Consider the following 11,748-nt stretch of genomic DNA (forward strand, 5'->3'; position numbering starts at 1 on the left):
ATTTCCCCCTTTTCTGCCTCCTTTTTTGCCACATTGTACTTCAGCAAATCTGGTTCTTTCTGTTCTACTTCTCCTACACCTGAAGAGTTTAGCATTTCTAATCTCCCTGCAAGTCTTCATAATAAGATTGTTAACTCTTTTCCTCCTTCATCTCCATGAGATCTCATGTGCATGATAGAACTTACCTAATGTTTTCTCTAGAAAGCTCTGGTGGCCTAGTGCTAAGGAGGTACACTGCCAAGCCAAAGGCATGTGGTTTGAATCTACCAGCTGCTCCACGGGAGACACATGGGCAATCTACTTCTCTGTGATTTACTATCTGAAGAACCACTGGAGGATCAGCTATGAGTAGGTTAGAACTCAAAGGCATATAACAACAACAACAAGAAGAATGCTTTTTATTGTTATTTTAGCCAGCTAGCCCTCAAAGATTCAAAAGATGTGTTGCATTGGAAAATTCTGCTGTCAAGGACCTCTTTAAAAAAACTAAAGAACAAGGATGTCAGTTTAATAACTAAGGTGCCCCTGATACAAGCCATAGTGTTTTTCATCACTTGCTATGCATCTGAAAATTTGACAGTGACTAGGGATGACAAAAGAATAACTGATGCCTTTTAATTGTGGTGTTTGTGAAGAGTATCGAATATTCCAGTAACTGTCAAAAGAACAAGTAAATATGTCTTGGAGGAAATGTAGCCAGCGTGTGCCTTAAAGGCAAGGATGGTACAGTTTTGTCTCACATACTTTGGGCATGTTTTCACGAGGGGCCAGTCCTTGGAAAAGAACATCATGCTGGGGAGAAGTGGAAGGTGAGTGAGAGAGGAAGGTCTTTAACAAGATAGACTGACACGGTGACTGGAACAATGGTCTTGAGCATATCCGCGACCATGAGCATGGTGCAGGATAGGTCAAGGCTCAGATCTGTTGTTCACAGGGTTTCCATGAATTGTAGCAGATTTAAGGGCACTTACCACCAACAACAACGAAGCGGAAACGGAGTATCTTTCTTTTTGCTCTGTCCCACCTTCCTTCAGCAGACATTACCCTGGTCATTTCCTGAGTGGAGGCTGCCTCTTTTGTTTCAATATTTTCAGTATTTGTCTTGAGTCCTCTTTGTCAATTTTCATGTAGTTTCCAACTGAATTGTGAAGAATATCCTCCCTATTGAGACAGAAATAATTAAGAATTACTTCCAGCCGTTAGCCTACAATGGTGATGCGACACTAAAGCAGGGAATCATCATGACATCGCATCATTGCAAGTTAGAACATACTCATAGCTGATCCTCCAGTGGGGTTGTGAGGCTGTAAATGACATGATTACATGGAATGGTATTGCCCATCTTTCTCCTGCTGAGTCACTGGTGGATTTGAACTCCCAAAGAGCCATCACTCTAGGTTAGCAGCATGATTCCTGCTACACCACCTGAGCTCCCTAAGGCAGGGGGTAGGATAGGTACTCAAATATAATTTTCAACTGAAGCAACACATTTTCCTAGTGCTCAGGGGAAAAAAGCCCAAGCTGCTAATACAAATTTGGAAATCTACAATACATAAAAACTTTAAAGTTGTTGAAAGGAGAAGAGATGGTAACACAGAGCCCTGACAAATACTTGTATTTAAGAGAAAGGCTGAGAAACCAAAATTCAGAAAATAAAATGAGTAAAAATATGAGCTACTGAAGAACAGTTATGGCCCGAGGTCCAAAAGCCAATAGACTGATCCAAAGTATATCAGAATATGGTTAAATGATAAAAGAAAGAGTATACAAGAAGAGAGAATTTAGGATAGATGATGAGAGCAGATGCCTGTTGTTGTTGTTGGAACCCACCCGTACCTGACCCTATAGCAGGTTTTCAGAGGTAGAAAAATCACATGGGAGGAGGAGATTGCTCATCTTTTCCTGTGAAGCAGCTGGTGATTCTGAGCCATGTACTTTCTGGTTGGTAGTGTAATTCTTCACCACAAAGCCACCAGAGCTCCCTTGGCAGATGCCTAGAGAGATGTTTAGTTTGAGATGCTTTACTTGGCTACTTGGAAAGTGCTGTCTTCGAGAGAAGCAAATCAAAACAACAATGAGATAGCACCTCACCACAGCAACAATAGCAAAATTCAACATGACAGCAAGCAACAAATGCTGACAAAGATGCAGAAAGATCACAACTCTCATCCACTGTTGATGAGGAGGTAAAACAGTACAACTGCTATGACAGGTAATCTGTGCTTCCTCAAAAAGTTGAACACAGATGTACCATTTGACCCAGATAGCCCACTGCTGAGAATATTTCCCAACAAAATCAGAGCTGTGCCACAAACAGGTGTAGGCACACTTTTGTTTATTGTATCAATACTCACAATAATAAAGAGATAGGAGAAGGCACAGAATAAATACTGTTTGTATGAAATAAAATAAAGAGATGGAAGCATCCCAAGTGCCTATCAACAAACTATTGGATAGAGAAACTATGGTATAGCCATACAATGGAATATTATGCAGCATTTCAAAACAATGAAGAACTCATGAAACACTACAAAACATGGATGAGTCTGAAAAACATTATTCTGAGTGAATTATCTCAGTCACAAAAGGACAAATACTGCATAAGACCACTGCTATAACAATAGGATGGATATAGGGGTGGAGGAAGAGAGCAAGGAAAGATAGTTACTCTGTTAAAACTCTGGTGGGTTTTCAAGAGGCAGTTAATCGTATGGGAGGAGATTGCCCATCCTTCTCCAGTGGAATAGCTGGTGGCCTCGAACTGCATGCCTTCAGGGTTGCAGCGCAACTTCTTGCCACTAGGATTAATTAGGAATATTTGCTTAGTTTTTAAACACCCATGTGTACCAAATTGGCCGGTGTAAAAGTACTCACATTTTTTTAAAAAAGAAATTTTATTCTTTTGATAGAAATATACAAAGCAAAAATACACACCAATTCAACAACTTCAACATGTACAATTGGATTACATCGCTTATTCTTCAGGTTGTATAACTATTTTCATTATCCTAGTCTAGATTACTCCACTACCATTAACATAAGTTTATTGGATGCTAAGCTTCTCATCTAGCATTTTCGTTTCTGTTGTCAATTGACCTTATTCTAATTATTCTTTAAAAGAGCATAATGCTCAAGGCATACTTTTTTTATTTATTAATTGAAACTATGACCTCTTTGTAGTGCCAAAGGAGAAGGATGCCACTCTTAAGACTAAGACACACGTGATTTTGAATAAAGAAGACTAAATAATTAACATTACTGACTCGTAGTGTTGGTTAAAAGTACTGAAGATACAGTGGACTGCCAAAAGAACAAACAAATCTGTCTTGGAAGAAATGCAAGCAGTGCTCTTTAGAAGCAAATATAGTGATTTCTCCCACCCCCCACCCCCCACCCCCCCATCTATTTTGAGTATGCTGTCAGGAGGGAACCGTCTCTGGAGGACTGCTTGCTTGGCAAAGTGCAGGGCCAGAAGCATCACTAAAAGAAAGGATGACCCTCAATGAAAGGTATTGACATAGTGACTACTTTAGTACAACAGAGGCTGAAGAAGGTATAGGATTAGACCTAATTTCATTCTGTTGTCTGTAGGATTGCTATGAGTTGGAGCAGATTCATCTGCATCTAACAACAATACTGAGTGGTTTAAAGGTGTACTCAAGTAATAGTTTTGGTTTAAGACTTAACTCTTACAGTTTAAAGTTTTAGGGAGGTTATCCAGCCTCTATGGTCGCTAAAGATCTCGATTCCATGATAATTTGAAGTTCTCTCCCACAGATCCCTCCTTTATAATAAGGATTCCTCCTACAGAGTCTTTGATAAAAACATTCAATAATGGTAGCCAGGCACATCTAGTTCTTCTGGTCTCATGGCAAAGGAGGTAGTTATTTGTGGCGGCACTAAGCTATACATTCCATGTCTTTCTCCTATTCTTGACTCTCTTTCTTCCTCTGATACTCTAGATGATGAGTGTTGTGTCCAATATCTTCAGTGGTCACTTGCAAGCTTTTATTTTTTTTTATTAATTTTAATGAAAGTTTACAGAAACTTAGGGTTTCCAGTCATTCATTGTACTTGCAAGCTTTTAAAACTTCAGGCACTATGCACAGAACTAGGAGGTAGAATAGAAACATGGAACATTAGACCAACTGAATGGCCCAGCCTATGAAATAATGCCCCTAAGTCTCCAAACTGTTAAATCCCAAGATGTCTTTGGCTATATACGTAAGCTGCTTCGGTGTCTGCTCTTTTTTGTTGTTACTGTGGTAAAAATATATATACTTCAGTTAGCAATTCAACTATTAAAAATGTGTAGTTATTGAAGGGTTTGTGAATTTTAAAAGAAGAGGAGGAGGAGGGAGAAGAATGAGGAGGAGTTGTTAAGTGCCACCAAGTCGAATATGACTCATAGTGACTCTATGAACAAGAGTTCAGAGCCCTGTTAGATCCTGCGCCATCCTTATCATCCCCAGTGTGTTTGAGCCATTGCGGCAGACTTCGTTATCAATCCATTGCTGCTTTTGTCACCATGCCAGTAGGACTGATGGTGTGCAGCAATTTCCTGAAATGACGAAGAAGGCTCAGCTGCGATTGAATACCAATCTACAGGGTGTTTAAAAATCTTAGCAAGTAACTTTCAGCAGCCCAGTTGTAGAGTATCAGAGCAGATGGTTAGAATGCTGGAAGTGTCCTGATCTGCAAAAAAATGGCAGGCTATCAGATTAAATGAAATAATAGATGTCTGTATGAAAGATACCTAATTGGTGCGCAATAAATGGTATCTGCTGGTCTTTGCCCATGTAGGGGGTTTTCCAGGCTATGCTGCCCCCTTCAGGACTGGCTTCATAATGACATAACCGGCCTCTGCCGTTTTCTCACTAAAGGTCCTTAAGCACATCATGTTGTTGTTGTTGTTATGTGCCATCAAGTCAACTGCAACTCATAGAGACCTTTGTACAACAGCTCTGAACCCTGCTCTATCCTGAGCCAACCTTATCATCTCTGGCACACCTACCCCCATTATCCCACTCACGGACGGAGTCAATCCATCTCATCGAGGGTCTTCCTTTCTTGCACTGTCCTCAAGCATAATGTCCCTCTCCAAAGACTGATCCCTCCTTGTAACATGCCCAAAGTATGTCAGCCAGAGCTTTAGAATCTTTGTCTCCAAGGAGCAGCTTGGTTTCACCCTCTGCAGGATGAACTTATTTGTTCTCTTAGTCGTCCATGGGATATTCAATAAAATTCTCCTTCTCTCATTCCTAGTCATTGTCCAGCTTTCTGATGCATAGCAAATAATCATGAAGACCATGGCCTAGATCAGGCACACCTGAGTATCCAGACTGACATCGTTGTTCTTCAGTACTCTGGAGAGGTACCTGACAGCAGACTTTACCAATGCAATTTCTCTTTTGCGTGGCTACCGGTACCAAGAGTGTTGATTGTGGAAACAAGCAAACTAAAGCTGTTAACAATATTTATTTCTTCACTGTCTATTATGATGCTTCCAATAGACCCAATGGTGAAAATCTTTGTTTTCTTGATGTTGAGTTTCAATCCATATTGAAGGCTGCAGTCCTTGACCTTCTGCATTAAGTGATTCAGGTCCTCCTCATTTTCAGCAATCAAGGTTGTGTCATCCATATAACACAGGTTGTTGATGAGTCTTCCTCCAATACTGATGCCACACTCCTCCTCATACAGCCCAGTCTCCTGGATGATCTGTTCCACATATAGATTGAAAAGGTATGGGGAGAGGACACATACCTGGCATAAACCCTTCCTGATTTTAAACCATGTGGTGTTTCCTTGCTCTGTTCTAACAACTGCCTCCTGGTCCAAGTATAGGTTTTGCATAAGCACAATCAAGTGTTTTTGGATTCCCATTCTTCTCAGAGTCAGCCACAGTTTGTTGTGATCTACACAGTTAAGTGCCTTTGCATAGTCAGTGACACAGACAGGCATTCCTCTGGTACTCTTTGTCTTCAGCCAAGATCCATCTAACATAAGCTATAATATCCTTAGTGCCATGACCTCCTCTAAACTCAACCTGCACACCTGGTCGTTATCTGTTGAGTGAAATAATCTCAGTCAGAAAAGGACAAATACTGCATAGTACCACTGTTATGAAGCAGGTCTGACATGGGGGGTGTTGAAAGGAGAATAGGATAAGAGTAGATAGATAATAACCATCGCATTGGAACAGATGAAAGAAAGAACTGTCTAAAAGGAATACATGATTAGGTATTATACACAACAATAGCTGGAATAAGAGATCTATCATTGCCAAGAGGACTAGGGTAGGGAGGAAGATAGGTAACTGTGTAACAATGAATGAATGTTTCAAAAAAAGTGAACTGGGGGAGGTGGAAGGGAGGGTGAGGGGATAAAATGTGCAACTATGAATGAATGAAACACTAATTTCTCTGTAAACATTCATTAAAATAATAATTAAGATAAATTTTATTTTTAAAAACTGTCACTGTAGATTTCCACACAAACTGATTAACGACCTAGGTAAGTATTTTCCACAGTATGTCAATATTTTCTTTAATTGCATTTTGGCTATTCCATTTCCAGTGCTCTCATTTCTTTTGCCTTAGAATATGCTATCCTGTATTTAGACAATGAGCATCTGCTCCCCCAAATCCTGTTGCACCTTTGATGTCGACGCATGCTCATCCTTCTCTTGATCACAGTTTCGTGCCTTTGAGTTGGTTCTGACTCGCAGCGGCCCCATGTATGACAGAGCGACATTCTCCTGCTGCTTGAATCGTTCTTGCAGTCACCGTGTCACTCCATCTCCTTGAGGATCTTCCTCTTCTTCACTCACCCTTTGCTCTACCATCTGCACACAAGTATATCAAGACAAGAAGAATGGCACACAACAGGGCAAAGTTCACATCTCTTGTTTATAATGTTGTTATGAGTCACAGTCCACTCGACGGCTCCTAATAACAATAACTACTAAACCAAGCATGATGTTCTTCTCCAGGGACTGGCCCTTCCTGATAACATGTCCTAAGTATGTGAACCCAAACCATAGTTCATTCAGATTAGGTCCTCGAGCTAAAGGTGAAACCACTTTCCCATCCACCAACCTATTTATGCATCACATCCAACTGGCAAGATCAAGCAAATGAAATCAAGCAGAAGAAACTATTCCTGGACGGAGTTCTTATCTGTTATGGCCCCCAAACTGCACTACGTATAAGTGGCTGCCCCATCTCCGTGTCTGATTGTGGACTAACAATAAATGAGGACTATCTCGGAGGGACTTCTCTAGTGACTTTGAACCGTCAACTTGGGAACTATCCAGGATAACTTGAGTACAATTTATATGGAAAACAGAGAGTAGTATTCAGTTCATTTCTCAATAGCATGTGCATAGACTTGTAGACAGTGTATATTTTAGGGGCAGCTGTCCCTGATATCACACCTGCTGCTGCGCTGCCTGTGAGAACTGCCCTCCAAGTGACCCTGGGGAGGTGGCTGTGCATCTAATTGAACCAGAGTCCCAGAAATCACAAATGAAAAGACCTTCATTAAATTACACCATTTACAGATACACTGGTGGCAGCTTACAGTTTTGTTCTCAGTTGGGGTTGTTTTAATGGAGACAGTCTGTAATTGAAGTTATGGCCTTAGGAATTTGCTATGGAGTTGCTGAGTGAGATCTGTTTCCCAGGGCTAAAGTGAACTTAGTGTAATTTGAGTTAAGGTGCCTAAGACAGCTGGTAGTCTACTGTTAGGAAGGCAAAGTATGGTGAATAGAATGAAAGCAGCTGTGAGACTCTCAAACATGAGGTATACCACATCTGGTGCAGGCTGGACTTCACATTATCTGGGAGGCTTCCAGGCTGCTGTCTTCTGATTTCATGGTCACAAGTGTTGAGCCACTTGGAAATGGGTCTTCCAACCGTTAGGACCAAGCATACAGATACATATACAGGGTAGTTCATTCCTGTTGGAAATAATGCCTTCAAGATAACGATACATAGACGAACATTTCCACAGAACCACTTACAAAAAGCTTGCCAACCCTTCTCTATTTCTCTAGTGTGTAGATAAAAGTCTGGGGGAGAAAGTAAGTGGACTCTAGCTGCTGAAGTGCCTTACGGCCTGTGTTTTGCTTTCATTGGGTGAAGGGAGGTTGGTGAGGTAAAAGGTCAGGCTGAATGAATGAATGAATGAGTGTGAATTTCCACATGTTCTTGAAGGTAGTCACACTTGGGAGCATAAGCCACAACTCTGAAGACCTGAAAGAAACAAAGCAAATCATCAAAATAACTACATTACATATTTATATGTATGTATGATTTTTTTAAGTCAGTTATCAGAATCCTAATGCTCTTAGCGATTCCACTGGTGTCCTCTTGGGAAAATGAGACCAAAGTGGATGCAAGGTACCAGATATGACACTTTCTAGAGCTACATTCTAAGGAGCTCTGACAGTTTAGTGTTAAGGAGCTGTGCTGCCAACCCAAAGGCACATGGTTCAAATCCACCAGCTGCTCCACAGAAGAAATATGGGCAATTTCCTCCCATGTGTTTAACTGCCTCTGGAAACTCACTGGTGGATCAGTTTATCAGTCAGTTTTGACTGAAAAATACATGACAAGAGCTGCATCCCAGGAGCCCTATTGACACAGTGGTTAAGCATTTTGTTGGAGGTACTAACTCACCCAGCAGCTTTGCAAAAGGAAGATGTAGTGGTGGCCTACTACCATAAAAATCACCACTGTGGCAGCAGCCATGTTTCACAAGAGGCTTGCCTTGAGTGTCCTTCACTGCGGCAAGAAGAAAGTCTGGTCTCAGCGAGACCAATGAGATTCCCAACGCCAACTCTGGGAAGAAAAAAAAATGATTAAAAATGACCTTATTATCTGCAAGTCTGTGACCATCCATTCTCAGGTCAGATGCCAAGAAAATACCTTAGCCTGCCTGCCGGAAGGGCAGGCATGTGGGGTGGGCATCCATAAACAGATGGGTACTGCCAATTCTCAAATGCCTGGTGACCTGGACAAGGGGGATAAGGATTCTGGGCCAGCTTCCCAGAAGATACCAAGAGTCTAAGATTGATTGTGACAATTATCACAACTTATACCCTGAAAATAAAGGGGAATGTCTTCAAGGACAAGCAAATTCTCATGGCAAACATTCACGAGCTGAAGGCAGACAGGCCTGCAACAAGCTCCTGGCTGACCAGGCTGAGGCTCTTAGGTTCAAGGCCAAGGAAGCACTCACATACCATGAGGAGTAGCTCCAGGCCAATAAGAAAAGATTATCAAGATTTTGTGTGAGAGCAAGAGACCAAGAAATAAATCTCCTCTCTTGTCTGTACATAGTGGCCTTGGTGGTTATGCAGACTCAATACAACAAGCCTTTATTTTTTTAAAAAAACATTAACAGCCTAGGAAACTCTGTGGGACAATTGAATTCTGTCCTATGAAATCACTATGAATGGGAATCCATTCAAAACCTCAAATTCATTGCTGTTGCATTGGAATCAAATCATATCTGACCCTCCAGCAGGCTTTCAGAAACTGTCAGTTGCTTGAGAGTTGCTTGGAGTCATTGGGGGATTCACCAAAAGAGCATGACCGTGGAGTTAGCAGTGCAAATCCCTATGTATTATGCCACCAGAGTTCCCAAACTTTTCATTGTTCTTGTTTTTATATGCTGTTGCATCGGAACCAACACAAAGGTGACCTCCAGTGGATTTTCAGAGCCCATAAATCACACAGGAGGACGTTGCCCATATTTCTCCCTCAGAGCAGTTGGTGGATTTGAACCTTTGAGTTGGCTGCAAAACTCCTCACCACTAAGTCACTAGCACTCCCTCTTGTTCTTAGGTGCTCATGGATTTGAGTATGACTCATAGAGACCCTATTAACAATAGATTTTCACTCTGTCCTATCCTGTGCCATTCTCATTGTCTCTGACACTCTTGAGCCCATTGCTGTAGTCACTGTATAAATCTATCTTGTTTAATGTCTTCCTCTCTTTTGCTAATTCTCCACCATTCCAAGCATAATGTCCCTACCCAAGAAATAGTTTTCCTAGTAATATGCCCAAAACATGTGGAATAAAGCTTTGTCATTCTTGCCTCTAAGAAGCATTCTAGCTGCACTTTCCCCAAGATATTCCAGTTTGTTCTTTTGGCAATCCATGGGGTATTCAGTACTCTTCTCCAACACAACTCAAAGGCATAGAGTCTTCTGCTATCATCCTTATTGTCTAGCTCTCACATGCATAGCAGGTGACTGAAAAGACCATGGCCTGAATCAGGTGCACCTTAGTCTTTCAACTGAAGTCTTTGTTCCTCAGTGCTTTGGAAAATTCCTTTACAGCAGACTTTCCCAATGCAATCCTTTCATTTCTTGACTGCTGGTACCAAGGGTACTGATTCTGGATTCAAATAAGTTGACATCACTGATAATTTCGTTCTTTTCTCCATTTATCATGATGTTGTCTATTGGTCAAATGGTAACTATTATTGTTTCTTGATGGTGAGATGAAATGCATATTGAAGGCTTGCAGTCTTTGATCTTCTGCAGCAAGCATTTCAAGTCCTTCTTGTATTCAGCAAGCAAGGTTGTGTCAACTGCATAACACAAGTTATTGATGAGTCTTCTCCGATATTGATGCCAAATTTTTCTTCATGGAGTCCAGCCTCTCAAATTATTTTCTCAGTATACAGATTGAATAGGTTATGGTGAAAGGAGACAAGTTGACACATATCTTTCTTGATTTTAAATGATACAAAGTGTTCCTTGCTCTGTTTGGACAACTGCTTCTTTGTCTAGGTCTAGGTTTTCTATGAGCACAATTAAGTGTTCTTGGATTTTCATTCTTCTCAATGTTAACCCTAGTTTGTCACAAATCACGCAGTCAAATGATCACAGACTGTGATCTAGAGCTTCTTACTTGATGTTCAATACAGTTGAAACGGCAGCTTCTTCGTCGCACTACCACAATTCAAGTACTCCGTAGCCACATGTAACTATCATAATAAATGGCATGTTGTTGTTTTTGTTACTGATTGTCGTCGAGTCAAGCGGGACTCATAGTGACCCTATGAACAAAAGGCCTGAAACCTTTCTAAAACTATCATCATTTATCAAAGTTCATAGAGTTTCCAGAGGCATGCTGTTTAGGAAGGGGATGCCACTCCTGCTTCCAAATAGATACAGAAAATTTGTGTATTTACTTAAAATAATATTGCACATTGCTACTAGAGAGGTCTTTGTTGTTTTAGGTACCATTAGGGTGACTGCCACTCATAGTGACAAATATAACAGAACAACTACAGCCCCATCTTGTGCCATAATCACAATCTCCTCTGTGTGTGAGTCCACCGCTGCAGTCACTGTACCAACTGACGTCATCGAGGGTCTCCCTCTTTTCACTGACCCTCTTCTTTATCACCTATGATGTCTCCCCCAAGGACCAGCTCCTCCTCCTAACATACCCAGAGTATAGAAGATGAAGTTTCATCACTTTTCTAGCTAAGAGATATTATGGCTCCACTTCTTCCAAAATGGATTTGCTTGTCCTTTTGGTGGTTCAGAATATTAACACATAGTATATTAAACATTCTTTTCCAGTCCCAGAATTGAGAAGTATCAAAGCTTCTTTGGTCTTCCTTATTCATGGTCCAATTTTCATATACACATGTGTTGGTGGTAGTGGTGGTATTGCTGTTAGTGTTGTCTAGTCAAATACAGCCCTATTTATTCAGTGCCA

General features: G+C 41.0%; 1 pseudogene; it reads left to right on the plus strand.

Annotated features, from left to right (window-relative positions):
* The first annotated feature begins 8,754 nt into the window (after window positions 1-8,754).
* Window positions 8,755-9,262, plus strand: LOC102855836 (annotated as a pseudogene).
* The last annotated feature ends 2,486 nt before the right edge of the window (window positions 9,263-11,748 follow it).

Source organism: Elephantulus edwardii, unplaced genomic scaffold (assembly GCF_000299155.1).
Source record: "Elephantulus edwardii isolate Elephantulus edwardi_28Jun2011 unplaced genomic scaffold, EleEdw1.0 scaffold00016, whole genome shotgun sequence".
Taxonomy (NCBI): domain Eukaryota; kingdom Metazoa; phylum Chordata; class Mammalia; order Macroscelidea; family Macroscelididae; genus Elephantulus; species Elephantulus edwardii.